Genomic DNA, 21,700 nt, shown 5'->3' on the forward strand with positions numbered 1-21,700 from the left:
TCTGAAAATTGGGGATTGGTCTGAGAAAAATATGAGAATGAAAATACTATATTTCACAGATTTCAACACACATTTCCCCCACACTTTAACATTTCTGAAACCGGGGTGTATTTTACAATTTCTGTAGCCTTACAAATAATTAGCAGCACTTTTCTTCTATAATGGCACATAAAAACAATGGTGCATTTGATGATTGATGATTAATGGCCTCTTAGAATAGGTGAAAAACTAAACCTTAAAAGGATGTTTATAAATATAATTTGGGTGTTTCTCTGTCTTGAGTGACTGGAATGTATCTCTGGCACTAGAATACAACCCAAGAAAGCTGAAACCAGTTAATTACTAGTAACCTAGTAATAATTCTGTAATGATTACCAAAAATACTGAATTAAGAAACATTCTGAAGTTGCATTCTGGCTCAGAGCTTATTCCATTTATAAGGACTTTAATGGTTAGGGGAATAGAAAAATGGCTGCTTGTGAGGTATTTATCCTCTTTCCTATAAAGCAATTGAAAAGGAATTGTCCACCTGGAGTGTAAATTAAAAGGGAAATTGGAAATTGCTAACTTGTAACTGTTTATCTGGCATTGTCCAGGTCTCTGAAAAATAATATCTGATGGACACAGGTTTTCTGGTAATCATACTGATGTACTATATTCTGCAGGATTAATTTAGCATGCTTTTTCATTTTCACCAATACCCTGTAAACATTTTTGCTTTTATTCTACACTTGCCAAGAAACCTTCTGAGTTAGCTTTCCGAGGGATTTATGCCCTTGAAGATCTATTGGATGTTTTATAAATGGGTAATCACTTTGGAATGTGGGTTAATAAGAGCACAAATGGACAAATATCCTAGTGTCTTTTTCCTTTCTCTTTTGCTTAGTCACTGTACTTTAGCTCATCTTATAAAATTATTTGAAAATTGTACTTTAAGGAAACTCTTGATAGTTCAGAGCCTTGTGTGAAAAGGCCTTATCCTGGAGAAACTGATATGACAGCTTGCCCAGTGAGGAAGGCAGCCCAGGATTAAGAGGAGGTGAACCTGACAAAGGCAACCTGCTTCTCACCTCTGCACTCTATCTTCACTGACAAGCACCATTTCACCCAAAGCCCTTCTTGATTCCATGGTGGTGGTATGTGGTGATTCCACAAATGTCTTAATCATTTCCAGGCTTGCTTATAAATTGTTTTAGAATAAGCAGTCTCTCTTTGTACCTCATTATGTACTGTACAAGGAACATGGTGTGCAGTTCTGGTCAGCAATCCTCAATGAAGACATGATTAAAGTGAGAGAGACCAGAGAAAGTTAACTAACATAGGCCAAAGGATAGGTGTCTATATTGATTAATTAGCTTAAATTGCTGAATTCATTCATTAAATATTTGTCTGAGTGTAGCATAAAGAAAGGAGGGCTCTATTTACAAAGGAAGAAGGCTGAGATTGAGGATATGATTAAAATCTATAAAATTATGAAAACTATGCTTTCTTATTTATTGAATTCTGGTATACTAGATCTCAGAGCACTCTCAAAAACTTAAAAGAGGTCTACAGTGAAGAAACTTGTGGAATGCATTATCCCACTATGTGGTGCAGATTGAAAATATAAATAGATTAATTTAAAGTTTAGATAAGCTCATGAATAACAGATTGGGGAAACAATGACACTTTGGGGTATGTCCACAACTCATGAAGGAGATCAGACATACTCTTTTATTCTATGTCCCTTGGTGTGCCCATCAAGGAAGGAATATCATTGTGAGTGAGCCATGGGTAAGATATATATTACAGTCTGATTAGGCAGGTAGGACAACTGCAAAAATGTGGAAAAGTGGACTCATTAAATTGTCTGGGTTCCTAAGACATGTAAATAAAACAACTGCTTGTGAATTCCATGGCATTGGTGGTGAGAAGCCTCTGTGAAAGAGTGTACTTTATACTCTAGGAGCATCTGATCTTTGTTATCAGAGGAGTGAACAATAATGTGCATATGTTGGACACAGGCAGAATTAGGGGTCATGTAACCTTCTCTTTCATAGACCACCATGTTGCTTGTGTCAAGCATTTTGTTGCAGAGAACCAAGGTTTTTGTCTGCAATTAATGCGTAATAAATGAGACCCAGCCATATATATATAAAAAAAAAGAAATGAAAGTTTCCTTTAAGCTATATCCTTTTCAAATGTTCCTGGAAGGGGGCCTCTACTCTTTTATTGAAAACAAAACTGGAAATGTGGTAGAAATATTTTTGCAGTAATTTTTTTTTTTACAAATAAGTTTTATTGGCATTCTTTGTTGTCTCTCCCAGTATGAATTAGTTCCTTACATGATTTACTTCTGTTTTCAACAAAGAGCTGAAACTAATTTAAATTAAAACAGCCTGCAGTTCTATTAGGATGCATGTGGTACTGTTTCTCACCTTCTATCTTCACTGATGATAATAATACATTTTTTCTCTTACCAATTTGCTGGCATGTTTTAAAAGGACATTTCCGTATGTGTTTGTAAGCACGTATTTGTGTACGTGTGAGAGACAGAGGCATATAAAAATTATGAGAGCATAATCTATTGTTGCCACAGATACAACCTTTTTATTCTCTCAGCACTTCATCTTATGAGATAGTGGATGCAAATGCATGCTCTTGAAAACCATATCCTAGAATATGAAAAATGCCCAATTAATATGATCACACAGTTAAGTATTACAAATAGTAATAAGAGAACTGCCTAAATTTTTTTTAAAAAGACTTAGATTGCTTGATTTAGCTCTTAATGTTTTGGGAGTCTCAAAAATTATAAGAAAATATAAGATTGTATTTACAGATCTTTTTCTACCATTTTATGTCTTTATGGCCTTCTTATGTCTTTTACATGGGCTATACATATTAGGTGTTAATAAGAAGTCAATGTGTACAGAATATATATTTCAACTGAGGTCCATCATTTGCAATGGAACAGGCAAATAAATTACACTGAATATTAACATCTAGAAGCATATTTTCAGGCAAGTGACTAATGAGTTTAAACCAATTAACACAATTAAATCACATCTAAAATTTGATAGTACTAAATGATTTCAGTATAGCTATGTGATACAAATATACAAGATGTCTTAATATCAAATAATGCAATCAAACTGAGAGAGCAAAACATATAGAACTCTTTCTGAAACATTCATTTAATGAAAGTCTACTGCAAGTAAAATCATCATACCTTAATTTGTTAGAGTGCTTTTACAGTTTAAGAAATACTTTATCACACATGATTTTATTTGGCCCACGAAAGAACTCTGTGGGAATTATTACTCCCACTTCATAGAGAAGGAAAGTGGTCTCAGAGAAATCACTTTAATCAACATCACAAAAAGATCTCCTCATCAGTCTTCCTTTTCTATCTCCCTTTTCTCTATTCCACTTACCACATGGCTGCTAGAGTGTCCTTTCTCCTGCTTAAAATCCTTTGAAGACTCTACATTGCCTGTATGTTTCTGTCCACACTGTGATGACTTATGAGCCCTTTACTCTCCTTTGCTTGCCCATGTTCAAGCTCAGGGGTTGGAAACTTTTTCTGTAAGTCACCAGATAGCAAATATTTTAGACTTCATGGGCTATACATCTCTGCCATAGCTATACAACTGTTGTAGCATGAAAGCAGTCATGTATTATTGGCAAACACATGAGAATGACTGTGTTCCAATAAGACTTTATTTATAAAAACAGGTGGTAGGTCAGATTTGGCCCGCAGATTAGTTTGCCAACCCCTGGTTTTAGAATAAAATCCCTTAGGGTATGGGAAGAAACTATCAGAAGGTCTATTTATATTTTGTTTTTAATCCCATCCTTTTTTAATTTGAAATTTTTGTGCATATTTTATATTCTACATAATATAGTCACTTTAAAAATCTGCATTATTCATAGCACATGCTTAATTTTATTTTTTTACTGATACGATTTGTATTTGATAAAGTTGAGGGGTTAACTCTGCTCCACCAACCCATAACCAGGCTTCTGGCAATACTGTGGATATACTGACTAGAATGTTCTTTCCCTCTATGCCTTTCTTAATGCTGTTCTTTCATGTATTTAGCACTCTTTTTGCTTGTTAATCCTTCTTGCATCTCAGACTTCCCCTCTGGGATCACTTTCATTGAAGTACATCCTTTTAAAATTCCTTTATCTGTGGTCTACTAAAGGAAAAATCTCTTTATTTGCCTGAAAACATCTTTATGATAAAGATGCTTTTTCTGGGTATAGAATTCTAGGTTGGTAGTTTTCTCTCAGGACATGGAAGTTGTATTATTATTCCACTGTCCTTTGGATTTAGTTATTGTTTTTGTGAAGTTGGGTGACAAACTGCTGCTTTTTTGGAAGTACCCTGTCCTTTTTCCTCTGGCTACTTTCACTTTTTATTTATTTATTTTTTTGGGTGTAATGCAGTTTTACTCTGATGTTCCTTTAGGTACATTTCATTTTACTTGCCTGTTCAAGATTCATTGTGATTCATGAATTTGGATTGCTAGCTTTTACTACTTCTAAGAAAATGTTAGTCATTATTTCTTCAAATTTTGTCCTGGTTCCTGCCTCATGATTTTTCTCCTCTCCTTCCGGAACTCTAGTTAAACCATATGTTTGCCCTCATTCCTTAGCCCATGCATCTTAGCCTCTCTTTTATATTTCTATTTTCCCCTCTTTGCTAGATTCTGAATAATTTCTTCTTCGCTACTTTATAGTGTACTAGTTTTCCCCTTATCTATGTTTGAATTTATTCATGTAGGTTCTTTTTTAAACCTTTTTAAAATAACTTCAAATAGTTAAAACATATGGATAAGTTGAAAAAATAAAAGCAGTACAAAGAACATCTTTGTACTCTTTGCCCAGATACACCTATTATCAAGATTGTCTGCCATTTGCTTAATCATTTGTGCTCTATGTATAATTTTATATATTACATAAGTTGTAGGTAATAATTTTCATATAGATATACATATATACATAAATGTGTGTATATGTATATAAATAATTTTTTCTGAAGCATTTGTGGGTAAGTTACATACATCATGTCCCTTTACCCCCGATGACGTCAGCGTTTATTTCTGAAGAATAAGGAGGATATTTTCATGTAACTACACTAATCAATTGCAATAAATTTTTACATGGTAAATTTAAATTAATTAGAAAGTATTGGTACAGTGCTTTTATCTAGTCTCCTGCCGTATTCCATTTTTGGAATGTCTTTTATTGCGTTTTCCCCCTCCAGTACAGTGCCCAGTCTAGAATCAGGTATTATATTTACTTGTCATATCTGTTAAGCCTCATTTAATCTGGTTTGTTTCCTTAGCCTTTCCTTATCTTTTATGATATTTACATTTTGGAGGACTATAGGCCCCATGCCCACCTTTTAAAAATAGAATATTCTTAACTTGGGGTTTGTCTGATGTTCCCTCATGATTAGAGTCAAGTTAAGCATTCTTGGCAAGAATACTGCATCAGTGGCTGTGTCTTTCTCAGGGTATCATATGTGTAGGTGGTGACAGTAAGTCTATCAATCAGTCAATTTATCCGATCTCTCCACTGTATAATTACTTTTCCTCCTCTCTTGCAACTAATAAGCAATGTCTGGGGTAACACTTTAAGATCATACACATATCCTCCCTCTGGGAGGGGGAAATGAGGAGTTGCTGTGCAATGGGTATAAAGTTTCAGTTACGCAAGATGAATAAGTTCTAGAGATCTGTACAACATTGTACGGATATAGTTAACGATTGTATTGTAGACTTAAAAATTTGTTAGGAAGATAAATCTCATTTTAAGTTTCCTTACCTCAATTAAAAAATAAAACCTAAGCCTGTAGAAGAAATGAAATCAAGTAAATAAGTCAGCTGTGCATGGAATAACAGACAAAACAACACACCCAAATATCCTGCTTCTTATAAAAAAACTCTCTCTAGATTTAGCATTCACTGATGATTCTTGCTTGATTTAATCTTTACTATGATTGTTGGAAAACCGTTTTAAATTAATATTATTTTTCAATTCCAAAAACACTATTCTTTTCTTTTCAAATTTGCTAAGGGCACATTTTGATATTTTCCTATTCATTTTAAATTTTATTCTATGTCTTCCTTATTTCTTTAAATATTGTAAGGATAACTGTTTTATAATATATGTCCTGTAACTCAGTATCTGAAGTCTTGAAGATCTGTTTCTGCATTTTAATGTTTCTGCTGGTTTCTGCTCATAGTACCTTTCTTTAAGTGATGTGAAAGTGGTCTTTATATTTACTCAAGGGCCATCGTATAGTTGCAACTTCTCAAGGACTCTCCCCCCTAATCTGCTCAGCAAAGACACATTTCATTACAGTCCCCTGGGGTTGAGGATGGAATAGGGTGTTTACTTCTAGTTCAGCCTTTCCTTAAGAGTATAACCCTTTGGGGAAACGGTTGAATGTAGGGGTCTCCTTGATTTGTCTCCCTACCTTAAATGACCTGAGTTTTAATTTAGTTTCTCCTTATCGTGAGAGGTTTACAAAAAAAACAAACAAACAAAAAAACAAAAATAAACCTCAAAATTACCTAACTGACAAATGTCCTGGAGCAAAAGCAACTCCAGAGCTCTGCTCACCTCTCTGAGCTCCTGCTTCATTTAGATTTTAGCCTGGTTATTCTATACTTGTCAGCTTTTTAATGGTTTTAAGATGTTTTTATGCATTATCGACATTGTCATTTTCAGTGGGAAGACTGGTTTGACTAACCTAAGCTGCAGTATTCTCCCATGCTATAATCTCTACACTGAGTGTGTATTCTGTCTCTCAGATGCCTCCTTAGCTTTCACATCTCAGTTCAGGTGTCACCTCCTCCATAAAGACTTTCCTGAACAAATCCCTCTCCCAAGGTACAGTAGATTATTCTTACTCTCTCTCCCCAAAAGACTATGAGTTCTTTGAGAGTAGGTACTGTATCTTGTTCACTTTTGTATCCCCGTATTGTGGCTGGCATATAATAGGCCCGTAACAGAGGTTTGTTAAATGAATGAATGAAAGCAGATCCAGCTTTCTGATGGACTATACTTTTTGAGAATTAGTGTGTCCTATTTGTCTTTCTGTTCTCAGTGCTTAGTATAGTATCTGCCATATAGTAGGTGTCTAATAACTATTTGTTGACAGAACTTTTCTGTCCACCTGGAATTGAGATAGGCTATGAAACAGAACGACAAGTGCAGTATACAGGCCAGGGACATAGGCAGGTTAATTCATAGAATGAGGCGTTGGTGATGGTGGCAGAAATGGTGGTAGAATTACAGGGAATCCTGAAGGGCTACAACCTGGGTTGTCTAGCTACACAGAAACAAATTTGGAATGTTTGGGCATTTATAATTCCCCATTGTTCAGAGATACAGGCTAGGGAGGAGGATCCAGATGGAAGGCAGAGCTGAAGCAACTCTAGAACTAGAAAGGTAGATGGTGACACTCCATGGCACAAGTGGAAGTGGCTTCAGGAAGGTCTTTTCTGGTTTGCGTTCTGGTCTGGAGCTTTGACTGCTGTGTGGGGCTGATGTAGGTAGTGAGCAACAAATGGGCTGCTTCTTAGAGTAAGGCACACTTCTTTTGTGTTAGTTGTTGCATCGAGGGCTAAATTCTCTGGAGAGAGATTTTACTTCCACCAGGCCCACTTTTTTTTTTTTTTTAATTGAGGTACAGTCAGTTTACAATGCCATCGGGCCTGCTTTTAAGACTTCAAAGTTTGGCTCCTTCAAGCCTGATTCACCTGGCACCTTTCCAATAAGTGCCAGTCAAGCTGAAGTGTCCCCAAATTCACACTAATTGCTGCTCCTGGCCCTTCCACAACAAATCCCCCAGTTTGTGCCTTTGCTATAACATTTTTTCCATTTCAGTTTGCCTTTCTTTGTATCTACTCCAGGTCCAAGGCCCAGCTAAAATTCCACCTCTGCTAAGATACCCTCTCTTTTAGTCCAGCCTGTTGACCAAACTCCCATGGCTTATTTGAACCCTGAGATTTCTGCATTTAATTATATTCAGTATTGTCGTGCTTCCTTATTATTTCACAAGAGTTACTCCTCTTTCCCAGTGATGACTGTTGGCTCCTTAAAGACTATTGTATTTCCCCTGGCCGGCCACTCATCGATCAAGTTGTAGTACTGACTATGCACTCAAGAAATACTTTTTGACCTGTTGAGTATAGACAGAGAGCATCCACACACACCTCTTCAATCATCCTGTTCTATATTTATGATCACATCCCAGGAAATTCTAGGAGTTGGACTGAATAGACAGTTCTTCTTATTTTGTTTTTATAATCTTTGTTTTACAAATACATGAGAGGAGATTATATGGTTTGCCTATTAGCTTCAGAGATTTAAGTCTGGGAGTGGCACAGCTGGAATTACAGTCCAAGCATGATGGCTGCAGTTTAGGACATATTCTTTTCTTGACTCTTCTGTGAGAACGCAGGCGTAGCATCACTTACCCTCTAATAGGTAGTTTACTATGGGGATGTGGTGGTGTTTTCCTTTCCTGACTTCCAATGCCTATAGTATTTGGTTTAAATCAACACATTGGTGAAAGTTATACCAATTGGATTTGCTTAATCCATATGTAGTTAAAAATTAAAGAATCACCAAAACAAAGTATTTCATTACTTCTGTTCTGTTTACAGGTTCTTTTTAGTGTTTTATTTAGACTGTCACAGCTACTCTGTACATAGCAAAACCTATCAGTGGATTATTGTACATGGGGTTTCTACAGGGGGGCCATGCTGTTCAGACCATTTTCCCATGGAGAGCTCTGCCAGCCCTTCCAGTGCCCTGGTGCTTTAAGTCTTCTTGTGGAGGTGGCCTCCCCTTAGGCGGTCATTCTGAAGAGCCTTTCAAGAACCTGAAATGTTGCCATTGGAGCGTTTCCCAGAAGGAAATTGAACCACAATTTTTTTGAAGTTCAGGGAACTCTCTACCAGGAGTATGTCATGTGTCTAGACATATTCTGATGTGTTTTTCATTACAATAATGCAATAACATGGGCCGCACCAAATGATAGGGTAAATTCATTAAGACTGTTTTCTTGTCCATTTCTTTCACAACACTCAGCAAAAAGGACACTGAACTATGAACTACCTTTGTGTAGCATCTGCCTTCTTTGTGTCTTTCTCCTTCTTATCTCTTTGTGCTTAATGTTTTTTTCGCTTTTTTTTTTTTGCTTATTTTTTCTCTGAGTAGAGTTGAAAAGTAAGTTTATCAATTCTACTGTATTTCTCAGATGATTAGAGAGAAGAAACAAATCATCCTGAACTGACTAGTAGAGAGCCGGGGAATTACAAATAAGTCAGCAGTTGCTTAAGGGAGGGAATGAAATTTAACTAAGGAAATTGGGATCTCTGCTGCCATGAAAAAAATAAATGAGACAATGTAGAATCATTATAAGAAGACTGGGTGGTCTGCAAGTAAGAGGGCAGACTGTGCAAACTGACATATGAAGAATCGACCTGAATGTTATTGCTTGGGACCAGTGCTGTTCTTTGGTGTCATAGCAAAATGTGCTTTATTTGTGGAACACTTAAGGAGCCCTGGCAGACAAGGGAGGCTCTGAAAAGTAAGAGGGTTTAACCTTCTTGTCTCTGAGGTGTGCTTCCTATATAGAATGGAAAGTTCAGGGACCCTTACCCTAAGAATCTCCCTTGAATCTCTGCTGAACTGTCCCTGTTCCAGCAGGGATCAGAACACACCTGCAGGGAGAGGGCGTTCTCTTCCAACCACTTGCCTTCACTTCCTTGTACATACTGTGGTTCCAGAGATGGCCATCACCCGCTACCAGCTTCAGCTTACAGGGAAAAGTGATGGCTCTGTTGGGCAAAACATCCCCTGGCTCAGGTTGCTCTCTGTGGTTTGACTTTCTGGTACCACTGTCTTAACCCACTTAACTTCCTGGCTTCTGGGCTCTCTCCTGCTTTTATGTCTAGGATCCCTTTGCTTCTCCACACCTTGCTTAACTTGCTGAATTCTGTTCTCTTTTTATTTCTGACCATGAGTAACCGTATTTACCCACATAGTTGTTTCCTGTTTTCTAAATGTCGGAGACCTCGGAGCCTCTATTCCAAGGTTGCAAACTGGTGGGCCACGGGCCAAATCTGACCTGCAGTTGTCCACAGCTGGAGTTTATTTGCACAGTATATGTGTGTCTTAGTTGAATCAGTTGCTAATATTTTCAAAACGGGGAGCTTTCACATTAAAACCTGGGTATCTGATGTTACATGAAAAATTGAAAGATTTGGCAACTGATGCCTGGAACGGGGTCCATTTCTCCCTTTAGTTCTCTGTAGTTCCCACCATTGCCTGTTTTTCCTCATGGTTATTATTATTTTTAATGTAGTCGAGCTAAGAGAGAAATGAAATGCTTTCTTTCATATCAGGGTTTGTAAATGTCTTCCTAACAAGATATCCTTCAATATTGTTAGTTTCCTAATTCCCTTAAAATTGTTGAACTTGTGACCACTCTTTAGGCCTTGCTGGTGTGGAGCTTGCTAGCTGCTGGCCCCAGGTTTTGATCCAGAACTATTGCTTGGTGCTTCTGTAGTTTTGACCGTGCCCACTCTGTCAGTGCCCTCACCTGGCCATCCCAGACTGGTGAATGGCTCTCCCTGGGGATGGCAGTATTGGAAGATGCCAGATTCCATCCACACAGGGCCCTGTTTATGCCTGTCAACTCTGTGAAGACTTCCATTCTAGAAGATGATGCTTGCAGGTTTGCCCATGTGGTCGTTTTCTCCCAGTGACAAACACTAAAATAGTCTATTTCTCGTGCTTTGTTTTTTGATTATTTACTTATTTGTTTGTTTCAGTTAACCTATCCCAAATGGAGTTATAGCTATTTTAAAAAATATGATTCTACTTTATATAATTCTATATATAACTTCCATATATCATCTGGAAGCTCAGTCTAGAAACAGAATGAGAGGAAGAATAATTTGCGTGGTAGTATATGTCACAGTAACAGACTGAAAGATGCTATCACAGAAGAATTAACTGCTAAATAGTAGTTCATAGCACAGACTTTGGAGCCAGACTCTTTGGATTCATACTCTTACTCTGTCACTGTCTAGCTGTGTGTAACTGTGAACAAGTTACTTAACATTTTGACTCAGTTTCTTCATCTGTAATATAATGATGATGATAACAGTATATACTTCTTAGGGTTGCTGTAAGGATCAATAGTTGATATTTATAAAGTGTCTGCCACTTAATAAATGCTTTATAAATATTGACTATTACTATTATTTGAATGTCTCCTATGTGGTAGGCTCTTCTGTCAGATACAAAGATATATAAGACACGAACTTTACTGTGAAGAAGCTCATGGTTTAATATATGAGAAGATACTTAAATAATGATAATATAGCATGAGTATAGCCATGGACACAGTCAAGTTAGAAAAGTAACCAGGGAAGCAGGGACCCCTATCTGGAGAGATCATGAAAGGCTTCATGGAGATACATAATCTTTCTTGAGAGAAGAATTTGAGGGAGGAGGGAGGGGGTTGACACCAGTTCAGAAAGCATTTACATTCATCTGAAAACAAGAGTGCAAGGCCATGCGAGGCTCTCAGGAGCAGACCGACAGCAGATGCCAGTTTGTACATTCCTCTCAGTGGAAAAGGACTGGTCTTGCAGACCAACTATCAGCTTCAGCAAAACTTGACCAAAATATGGCAGGCCCTCAAAAGATCTTGCTGTGGCCTTTAAATTCTAATGTCCCCAAATCCAGTCAGTATTTCAGGTATTGTTACAGTGCATACTCAGAGCAGCGTCTGTCTAGTCCTTCTTACCAATGATAGGACAGAATCCATGTACCCTAAAATTAGAAGAGGCCTTAGACATCATCTGGCCCTGTCCCTTCACCTTACAGCTGAGAATATTACAAGTCATGGAGGAAAAGTAACTTTCATAAAATGACTGATTACCATATTTGACAGGCCTAAACACAAAATAACTATTAAGATCCCTTTGTTATTTCGTGTTATTTCATAGAAGTGATATAAAACAAAGATTGCTATTGAAGGTTGCTTTAACAGTCACATATACAAGTTGATCAAATGAATTGTATCTTTACCAATTTAAAGTCTACCAAAAGAGTGATGGTCACCTTAATGGTAGTAAAGATATAGGAGCTTTGTTAGGTAATAAAGACTGTTTTCTATTATTAAATTTCTGGCATTTAATAAATATTTGCTGATTTGACTTCAACAGATTTAATTGAACTGTATGGCTATTTAGTTAGTATAGAAAATAATTCGCCATTGATACACTTTATTCATTTTTCAAATTATTTAATAAAATTTTGAAAGTTTTAGATGAATAGGGTGTAGTTTTACTGTGATTTGAATGTGGGAAAGATCTGGCTATCAGATCTCATGAACACATTTCAAATTTAAAATTGCATGGATATGATCATTGCCACATGGGTAGGAAGCTGTTCATATGCCAAATGTAAAAACGCAAACCATTCCAAAAAATTTTTTTGAAATATTAGTATTCTAGATCTTAATATGCATATGTTGTTAAAATGGAAGATACACTCAAAATACTGAAGGAAGCATCTATTGACGAGATAGAACTAAAAATCCAGGAATAAATAAAATATTTTACCAAAAAAGAGCTTTTTCTTGTATGAAAACTCAAGTTAACATAAAATAAAAAGTGACAACAATATAATTCATCATGAGAGAGAAAAAGGGAGAATAAGATTTGGTTACTTCTAATTGTACATATTCACTAGAATCAGTCAGTGCTATAAGCCTTTTATTCTTAAAGGACTGTTATATTTTATCTTATTGGTGCTAAATGTCTGTTGATTTAACTGGGAGAATTTCACAAGATTTTCAGATACAGTAACTTTTTGGCTAAAGATGTGAAAAGGGAGCTAGGAAAATGAAAGGAAACTGCACAGTTCATATGAAAATCCTCCATTTATAACAATTTGTCCTTTTTCTAGCTGAATTTGCTGAAATTTTCTTAACTTAAATTTATCATACACTTGATTGGTCAGAGAAAAAAACTACTTTGTAAAGGATAAGGAACTCAGGACCCACCTGGAATACTGCTTTAGGTTCCAACTGTCATTGTATCACAGATGAAAGCAAAACAAAATTGTTTCTAAAAAATGATCTCGGGTGAGGAATGTCAAGACTGCAAAAACTAAAAATAGTTAGGGAGCCCTTGACTAAAGAGAGGTTATTATAGCCATGTATACATATTTGAAAGTTCTAAATCCAAAGGGAAGAAAATAGTACTGTGTTACTTTAGATATAATAGTAACAATTTAGAGGAGGATTTACATTAAATCTCAAATAAAAAATAATAAATCTGTGAAATCTATCTAAAATCATCTTTTACATTCTCTTGAGATGTGGTTAAAACAATCCAGCTCTCAGTGTGTGGAAACTTATTTAAATGCTTCCAGGGAGAGGAATGAGAAGATTTTGAAGTGTTTCTAGTTTTTATGGATCCAGGGTTAAAATCAATACCATGTCTAGATAAAGATTTTCGGAAGTTTGTATGGGAGAAAGAAAAGCCTGATGGTTTGGAAAGGTGTGATGGATCTGGATGAATGCTTGCCCCTTGGATGTAAAAATAAATTATCTTTCAGTGTTGACTTGGCTACAGACTCCAAGTCTGTAGTCGGAGGTCAGTGCACAGCAGGGTAGCCAGAATGTAAGGAAGAAAACTATGGCAAGCCTATCGTGTGTGGACCCCATGGGAAAGGGTGTGAGTCATTTCATTGACTTGGAGAGTGTGTAAATTATGGAGATATGTGTGTGTCACTTTATGGATGTACAGATTGAGTATTCTATTGCATAGAATTTGTAATACTTGTGAAGTTGTATAGTATCTTTACTTAGGTTGTTACCTAAGCTTTTAAAGAACAGGGTGAGATAGGGATCTTTGTTTCCAGTCTGTATCTCTGGACAGTTATTCTTATGTTGGTGCACTGATGAGGGTGATTAAAAGACTAGGCTCAGCTAGGACTGTCATCTAGGGAGCCTACCCCTTACCGCTACAGCAGAAAGGTTTCAGAGTAGTTGGATTTCCATGTTTGGAAGATCCTGCCTACCAGCAAAATATTTCAAAAGGGCCAGGTGGGAGCTTTAAGGCTTGGAAGTCATAAGAAATCCTAAGATGTCACTGTTACTGCATTCTTTGGCCAAGCAAGCCATGAAAGCGAGCCCAGATGCAAGGGGAAGGAAATGAGATTCCACCTTTCACTGGGAGAGGCAGTGAAGAATTTGTGGCTACATGTAATCTACTTAAGGCTGCCCTCTGTCAGAGTATTTACATTCCTGCATTCCTACCAAGGGCAAAAGAGAATTGCCTCCTTCCGATTTCCCCCAAACTCTCATTTTATTATAGCCTCTTCTTTGAAGTCTAATACTCATTATCTGTTATGAACTGAATGTTTGTGTTCCCCCCAAGATTCTTGTTAAAACCCTAATCCCCAATGTGATGGTATTAAGAGGTGGAGCCTTTGGGGGGGTAATTAAGTCATGAAGGTGGAGACTTCATAAATGGGATTCGTGCTGCTAGAGAGCTTGCCTTCTCTCTCTCTCTGCTCTCTGACATGTGACGAAACAGCTAGAAGATGGTCATCTACAAATCAGGAAGTGGGTTCTCATCAGAACCAAATCTGCCAGTATCTTGATCCTAGACTTCCTAGCCTCCGGAGCTGTGGGAAATAATGCTTGTTGTTTAAACTACTCAGTCTATGGTAATTCGTTATAAAAGCCTGGACTAAGACATTATATTAATCAGGTCTAGGTACTAATGAATTTCCTAGGGTGTGACTTCTCAGGTGTGACATGTTTCAGCATAGTTCCTTTTGATCTGAAGGTCTGTGAATTAGAGATGAGTTTATCTAAACTCCCCCCATAATCTCCCCCTCCCCATATACCTACCGTCTGCTGATGACTAAGGCATAAGATATCTACAGTACACATTTCTGTTCACAAAGGGGTAAAACAGGAGGCACATAGCCAAGAAGCTCTATGACAATTCTGATTTCAAGCTGGGAAGAAATCACCAGTTCATTGATCAGGGCCCAATCCTTCTCCCTAGAAATGATTCTCTGTGGCTCTTGGCATGGACCTCTGGGCTTTTGTTTTCACACTGAGTCTTTCTTCCTGTTTGTTTCTATTTGCAAAGGAATAACCTTCCCAGTCTGACTTCTGCTAGTAGAAGTTTGGCAATCAAATTCCTCTTTTGCTTTTGGACTGTCTTTGTATCCTTTAGTTGAAGCAGATATAATTTCTTAAACAAGTTGTGGACTTCCTGTGTATCAAATTATAATACATTTAATTAGACAAAAGCCACATCTACATTTTATTGCCCAAACTTGCCCTTCTCAATGTTGAGTTGAATGTCTGGGTGCTGTGACAGTGACTTTAAAATAGAAGCCTGTTACCTAGTTGAAAAGGGCAATGAGGCACACCCTTAAGATTCCTAGAAGCCAAATTGTCTAGCAGAGAGGGGCTAAGAGGCATACCTCTGTGATTCTTAGAGACTTTACTAGGCATACCCTTAAATGTTTTGGAGATTTCGCCAAAGGATTTTGGAGACATACTTGACATCTTTACTCTGAGGCCATGCTTTACTTATAGGCTCCAGATTTGATCTTTACCCTGAAGCCATTTCTAACTTGAAAATATTCTGCTGGGAGAGAATAGAGATGAGAAGCAGTTTTAATTAAACATTGAAAGGAGTGAAGTTCTGGACCTTTCTGTGGAGATTTACAGTTAGGTTCCTCTCACCTGTCAGATGTCTTAGGCAAGTAGCCAGTGACATCTCCATGGTTACAGACAAGCTTTGCATTTTTGAGTCTGTTGAATAATGTAGATATAGGTGGTGGCATCTTCTCGTTTAAGTACAGAGGTACACTTTTTAGCTTCAAAACCAGTAAGACATAGAAATTTAGTTCTGCCTCTGCTGCTCCCCTGATCCCAACATGACCCAGGTTATAACGGTAGTTTCCTATCTATGTGTTGTTAGAAAATGGTGGTTTAGCATTTGAAAAATGACGTGGGAGAATTAGGTATTTGTATGGTCTAGCTTAATCTTGCAAAATCTAAATGTGTTACTGTTCTCATGAGTTCTTAGGAGACAACATTTTTTTCCTGAAGGTTTTCCTTGGCTTCCTTTCAGATATTATATTGATGGAGAAATGGAAGTAGTGGTCATTTTTCAAAACAGCCTAAGTGGGTACACAAACATGGCAAACAATGGAAGAACTTTGTGAATGGACCAGGAAAGAAGTTTTTAGAGAATAATTTTCTGTCTAAACAGTCTTCATTATTTGCTGATTGTGGTGAGTTCCATATTAATTTAAATTCTTTTTCTAAAAAAAAGACAAACATATATATATATTCCTTTTAGGAATGGTATGAAATCCAACACCTACAACTGTGCTATTAATATATTCTTATTGTTTTTCCTGATAAGCCTGAAAAAGATAATTTGAAGCCTGCATAGAATAGGTAAAATCACATCTACTTTGCGTGAAATTCAAGAAAGATTTGCTTTCTGTCACCACATGTGGATATCAATAACACACTTTTGTTTTCTAAGAGCAAAGCAAATCAAAAGCACAAGATTGCATTTTGGTTTTTAATCAATGTGAACTTCTTTACTGCCCAGAGACTGATTTAATAGTTTTTGTTATGTTACATATTTTCTGTATTTCTGGAATGATCATGCTGCATTAATTCATTTATTTTTGCATTGCTTTCTGGGTTTGGTGAGACCCAAAGCCTCCTGCTTTTGCCTCTTAGCAAAGTTCCAGCAATGGACCATGGTTTGCTCTTTGCTGCATTGCCACTTAAGGTCATATTTTTCTTATTGCTCCCATACTTCTGACTTTGTTCTGGTTTCACAGCAGTTGATTAGTATCAGTTATACTTGTGTTAGTGCACAAAATGTACGATTCAAAATATGTCTCAGTTGCCTGGACAGTGTCTTATTTGCATTTTCCAAGGGTGTGGACTTGACACCCAGGTTTCATTTCCTCTAGCCTACAGTCTGCTGTTCGTAATCTCACATAAATTGATTTCCAGGTTGGTTTAGGGATAATATAACCCCATCAGTGTGTGTTTCCTTAGCCTCAATGCCTTTCCAAATCCTTTGACTCATTGTGACTTTTAGAAATTATTGAAGTCTTCAAGGAAGACTCTAGTTAAATTATATCATAGTTCCTGTGTGAGAGATTTCTTTGTGATTAGTGCAACTCAGTAGTTGCTTAGAGGCTTTTGAACTGTGGTGTCTTAAGACAAACTACCATAAGGCCAAATGTTCTGGATACCATTGTCCTGATTGGCTCCTATTTAAGACAGATCTGGGGAATCTTGGGAGAGTAGGAACAGGGGCATTGCGTGGGGCAGAAATAGTTCAACATTTGCAGCTGTATTCAGCCCAATACACTTTCAGTTCTTTTCTCATTTCTGTTGGGACCTCAGAATCCCCTATCCTGTACAATCTAATGATAAAACTTCTAATGGGGGGTGAGGGGGAGGTGTAAAGGCAGAGCATAATCATGGATGTATACAGACTTTCAAGAAATCAATTCAACATCAGCTTCATGGAAACTTGATCCATATTTTCACTTTACAAGCTGTTATCCTGTTGATACTTTGATATCAATTGCAAAGTGTCTCTAACAGAAAGTTCCAGATTTGCCATTATTATTAAAATGATCATAGGGAGTAATATTTAACGAGATTTTCAAATTTTCCTTTTCTATTCTAAATTCATACATATTGATAGTCCAGTGCAATTAAAATGCCATTTTGAAGCTATTTAACCCTCCCTCTCCCCCAACTACCTGCGTCCTGCAAAACAATAAAATCCTTCTTTAGGGAGAAAAAAAAAAAAACTAAGGCCAGTATATGTCATAGTCTATGATTGTGTGAAAGAAAACCTAGTTAATCTGATTAGACAGGCAATTAAGAGAGCAGATATGCCCTGCTCATGGCACCAGATCTGGGAACACCTGGCAGCTTCCAAGGAGAGGAGATGGTGTAGTGTAAAGAGCAAGGGGCGGGGAGCCAGCAGCCTGTGCTAGTGCTCTGGCTCTGCGGCTTCCCAGCACAGTGACTTTGGGCACGTCACTCGACTTCTTTGTAGTTGTGCTGCCTCATTTGCAAAATGAAGGTTATGGTACACCTAACTGATAAGGCTGTTGTGAGGATTACGTGAGTTGATTTGTGTAAAGAATTTAGAACAGGTTCTGGCACAGAATAATCCCTCAAAAAGGTGCTAACTGATGTTTTTAGGTATTGAAATGAAAACCATTGGCAATAAAGTATCAGCATAACCTTCTTTAACACATTTTCAAGCACTAGGAGACAACATAATCCCTATAATTCCTCCATCATCCAGAGGGGAAAGATCATTTCACAGATACTCGAGAGGGGAGACCTTCAAAAACTCCGGAGATGAGTCAATCACAGAATCAGATAGAGAACCCAGGTTTCCTCATCCCTAGTCAGGTGCTGGACCACGATCAGAATGAATGATGTTGAACAATGGCTCTGCTGTTCAGAGCCTGACCTTCCAGGTCCAAATGGAGACTCCAAAACAAACAAACATGAGTTCTTGTTTTTGTTACCCTGGGGTGGAAACTGCTTTCGACTTTGGGGAATTAAACTCATTACTTTGAGTCCTGGATGTCTTGAGGTTTCTTCAGACTGAGTTCCTGTCATTATTTTGTGATTCTTGATGAAACTCACTCTTTTCACTTTCCAGTTTTGAAATATTAATGAAATTCTTTTCTCCAGCAGTTTGTCTTTTCACTCAACTATACATGCCCTCACAGACTCCCTTAAATGATGGAAAGTATTAGATTAAAAAAGTAATTACAGAAAAATTATAGAATCCGTTAATTCTATGGTAATAATTTCCAGAGAGATTTCCTTTGTAATTGTAGTAATTTAAAGTCACACCTCTATTATACCACATACTTTCCTAATCCCTAGGAAGTCCCAGTATAGAGATACTTGATGATTTAGCCTGTCTTCTCTAGATAACAACATACACAGAAATGCTTGTAAACTTTAGAATCAGGTAACTTCAGATTTGGAAGGGGTCTTTGGAGACCTCACAAACCAGAGGCTTTAAAGCTGTGCTGCTTTTACTCTCGGCATTTTAGAAGCAGCATCCTGGGGGACAAAGGGAGTAGGGAACAAGAGCATCTCCCTCTCTTGTTCCCCCCAACTGAATTTCGTGAATGTTTTATATATTGGTCATCTCCGTAATATTTATTTTAAAGAATGAAAAGATTGTTCAGTTGAAATAGTGTTTGGGAAACAGTGGAATAGTTTTTGGGAAACATTGATCTAGACCAGTTTTCTCATTTTGCCCAGGAGAAAACAAATGGCAAGTAAATACCTTCATCTTCACCTTTGGGATTTTGCTGCAAATATAAAAACCAAAAGGTTGGAGGTCAGTCCTTAATTGAAGTCATGATGAGGTTAGAAGAGCATTCTTTATTATGTAATTTCAAATTTTACTTTTCCTTTCTTCATGAGCCTGAAGTCTTTCTGGATTTTTAGTGCTTCATGACTATACCTTACCTTAGGAAAACCCAATACTGCACATAAAAATTCAAGTTTCTAAAACTAAAAAGAATGATTAGTCACTTTACACAAAGCAGTGTTCCTATAAATAACAAGGCAAAAGTTCCAGTGGTACATTCAAAACTGATATTATTTCTAAAACCTGCTTACCTATAATCTTTGAGAATCTCCTTTATGTTATATATCAAAATATATTGGCATTGAAATTTCTCTTGAATAGATAAGTGTACCTTTAGTTTAGAATAATAGTCTACCGTTAGTTTTCAGAAGAAGAAACATGCTTAATTTTGCATTTAAATAAGATAAAGTAAACATTTTGCACTTTTGTTTTTATTTTTTATATACTGGGAAACAGCATAAGGTTATTAAAAAGGAAAGCCAAACACATTGAGTTAAAATACTAATAACAAAATGGAAAAAAATGTTTTTAATCCTTGATGTATGTTTCTTTACATACTTTTATTCATTCCTCTATGTGCTGAGTATCTACTATGTGCTAGACTTTATTTCTAACACTGAGAATGGAAAGTAAGGCACAGTCCCTGCCCTCAAGAAAGGGAAGCTTCCTAGAAAGATCATATCCTGAAATGAAACATCAAAGACAAGTAAGCAAAGACAATTGGGGAAGAGTTTAAGAAGGTTGCAAACTCAGATTAGGCAGAACAAGTGAAGTGATTGTGAGTGGGCCCCTGGGGACTGCAGGTAGCCATGTATGGTTGGAGCTCAGGCTGGAATGTGGAGAGAAATAGAAGGAGGTATGTCATGAATGGTCTTTTACACCATGCTAAGGAGGCCTTATCCTGGGAAATTCTTTGAGCATTTGAGCAGGAATGATTTACTTAGATTTGTAGTTAGTTTCAAAAGATAATTGGTTGTAATATGCAGAATGGATTTGAGAAGAGTACCACTGGATAGTACTGCATTTGTGTAAGGGGAGTGGTGTCGGTGTGAATCAAGGTGAAAAGTGGAGAGGGAGAGGAATGGACACATATAGTGATATTAAGCCAGTAGAAACCACAGGACTTGAGTTGTATCTGTGTTTAAAGGTGGAGAGGACTGGAGAATGTCCCCAGGGTCCTGGTGTGGGTTGCAGGTAGCTGGTTCAGCAATATCCTGAAATAAAGAATTAGAAGGGGAACATGGAGGGTTTGGAAGATGGAGTGATGCTGTCAGTCCTAAATGCTTTGGATTTGGATTTCTTTGGATAAAACAAGTAGAGATGTCTCATAAGGAGTTTAATCTACGAGTCTGGAGTACAGGAGTGGTACAGAGCTGGTAGGCTCTGGCATGTCAGGAGGAAATCAAATATGTAACAGGAAACAGAAGAGAGTAATAGCCTGAGTATCATGGACCCATTGTTATAAAAAAACTCACGTGCCTTAGTTACACAATAAGTGTGTTTCCTCAAAGGCCGTGTAAACAAAACTTTTATAAATTAATTTTTTAAGTTCACTGAAGAGATGGTGTACAAATGAATCTTATAATGTGAAGAATGCTTTTTTTTAAATATAATTAATATCCTCCTAATTTACCTTCTTCAGGAAGACTTTGTCTATTAAATTTTCTTAAATGAAATTAAAGCTAAACAATATTTCTGTAAAGAGTTAGTAAATGTACCTGGAATTCAAATACATTGTTTTCTACTTTAAAAAAAGAAAGAAACTTCAGAAAAATGAGAGTCTAAGAAATTCCTTTGAAAATTATTAGACGTCTTTTGAAGATTGTGAAATTAAGTTTGTTGTTTTTGTTTCATTTGTAAGGTTCTCCACGTAGAAGAAATTGGGGGGTATTTTTGAAACAAGTTTGATGATATCAAGAATAAGAATTTTTCTCCCTCAACATAACTTAGTATTTTTACTGTTCTTAGAAATCAGAATAGACACTTTGCTATGTCCTGAACTGGGCTTATAGCTAGCTATGTGGCAGCTGAAGCAAAAAAATTCACATTCTGCACTCTATTTGTTTGCCAGCTTTAAAAACATGTCAACAAACTGAGAGTATCAAATTCACATGTCTGTTTTTCTATGGCAAGTAAGGTTACCCCTTAATGTATTATGGGGGAGAAATCATGGAAGACAAAGT

At 37.0% G+C, this 21,700-nt stretch overlaps 1 protein-coding gene across 8 annotated transcripts in view; it reads left to right on the plus strand.

Annotated features, from left to right (window-relative positions):
* Positions 1-21,700, plus strand: part of SLC25A21 (solute carrier family 25 member 21) — a 421,620-nt gene that overhangs the window by 78,666 nt on the left and 321,254 nt on the right. For 3 of the 8 annotated variants that reach the window (XM_074365612.1, XM_074365614.1, XM_045504306.2), the window contains exon 2: positions 16,194-16,356. The exons of the other annotated variants lie outside the window; for them this stretch is intronic. The gene's annotated coding sequence lies outside the window, so the exon portion shown is untranslated. The remainder of the gene's footprint in view (positions 1-16,193; positions 16,357-21,700) is intronic. 8 annotated transcript variants of the gene reach the window in all.

Source organism: Camelus bactrianus, chromosome 6, assembly GCF_048773025.1.
Source record: "Camelus bactrianus isolate YW-2024 breed Bactrian camel chromosome 6, ASM4877302v1, whole genome shotgun sequence".
Classification (NCBI taxonomy): Eukaryota; Metazoa; Chordata; class Mammalia; order Artiodactyla; family Camelidae; genus Camelus; species Camelus bactrianus.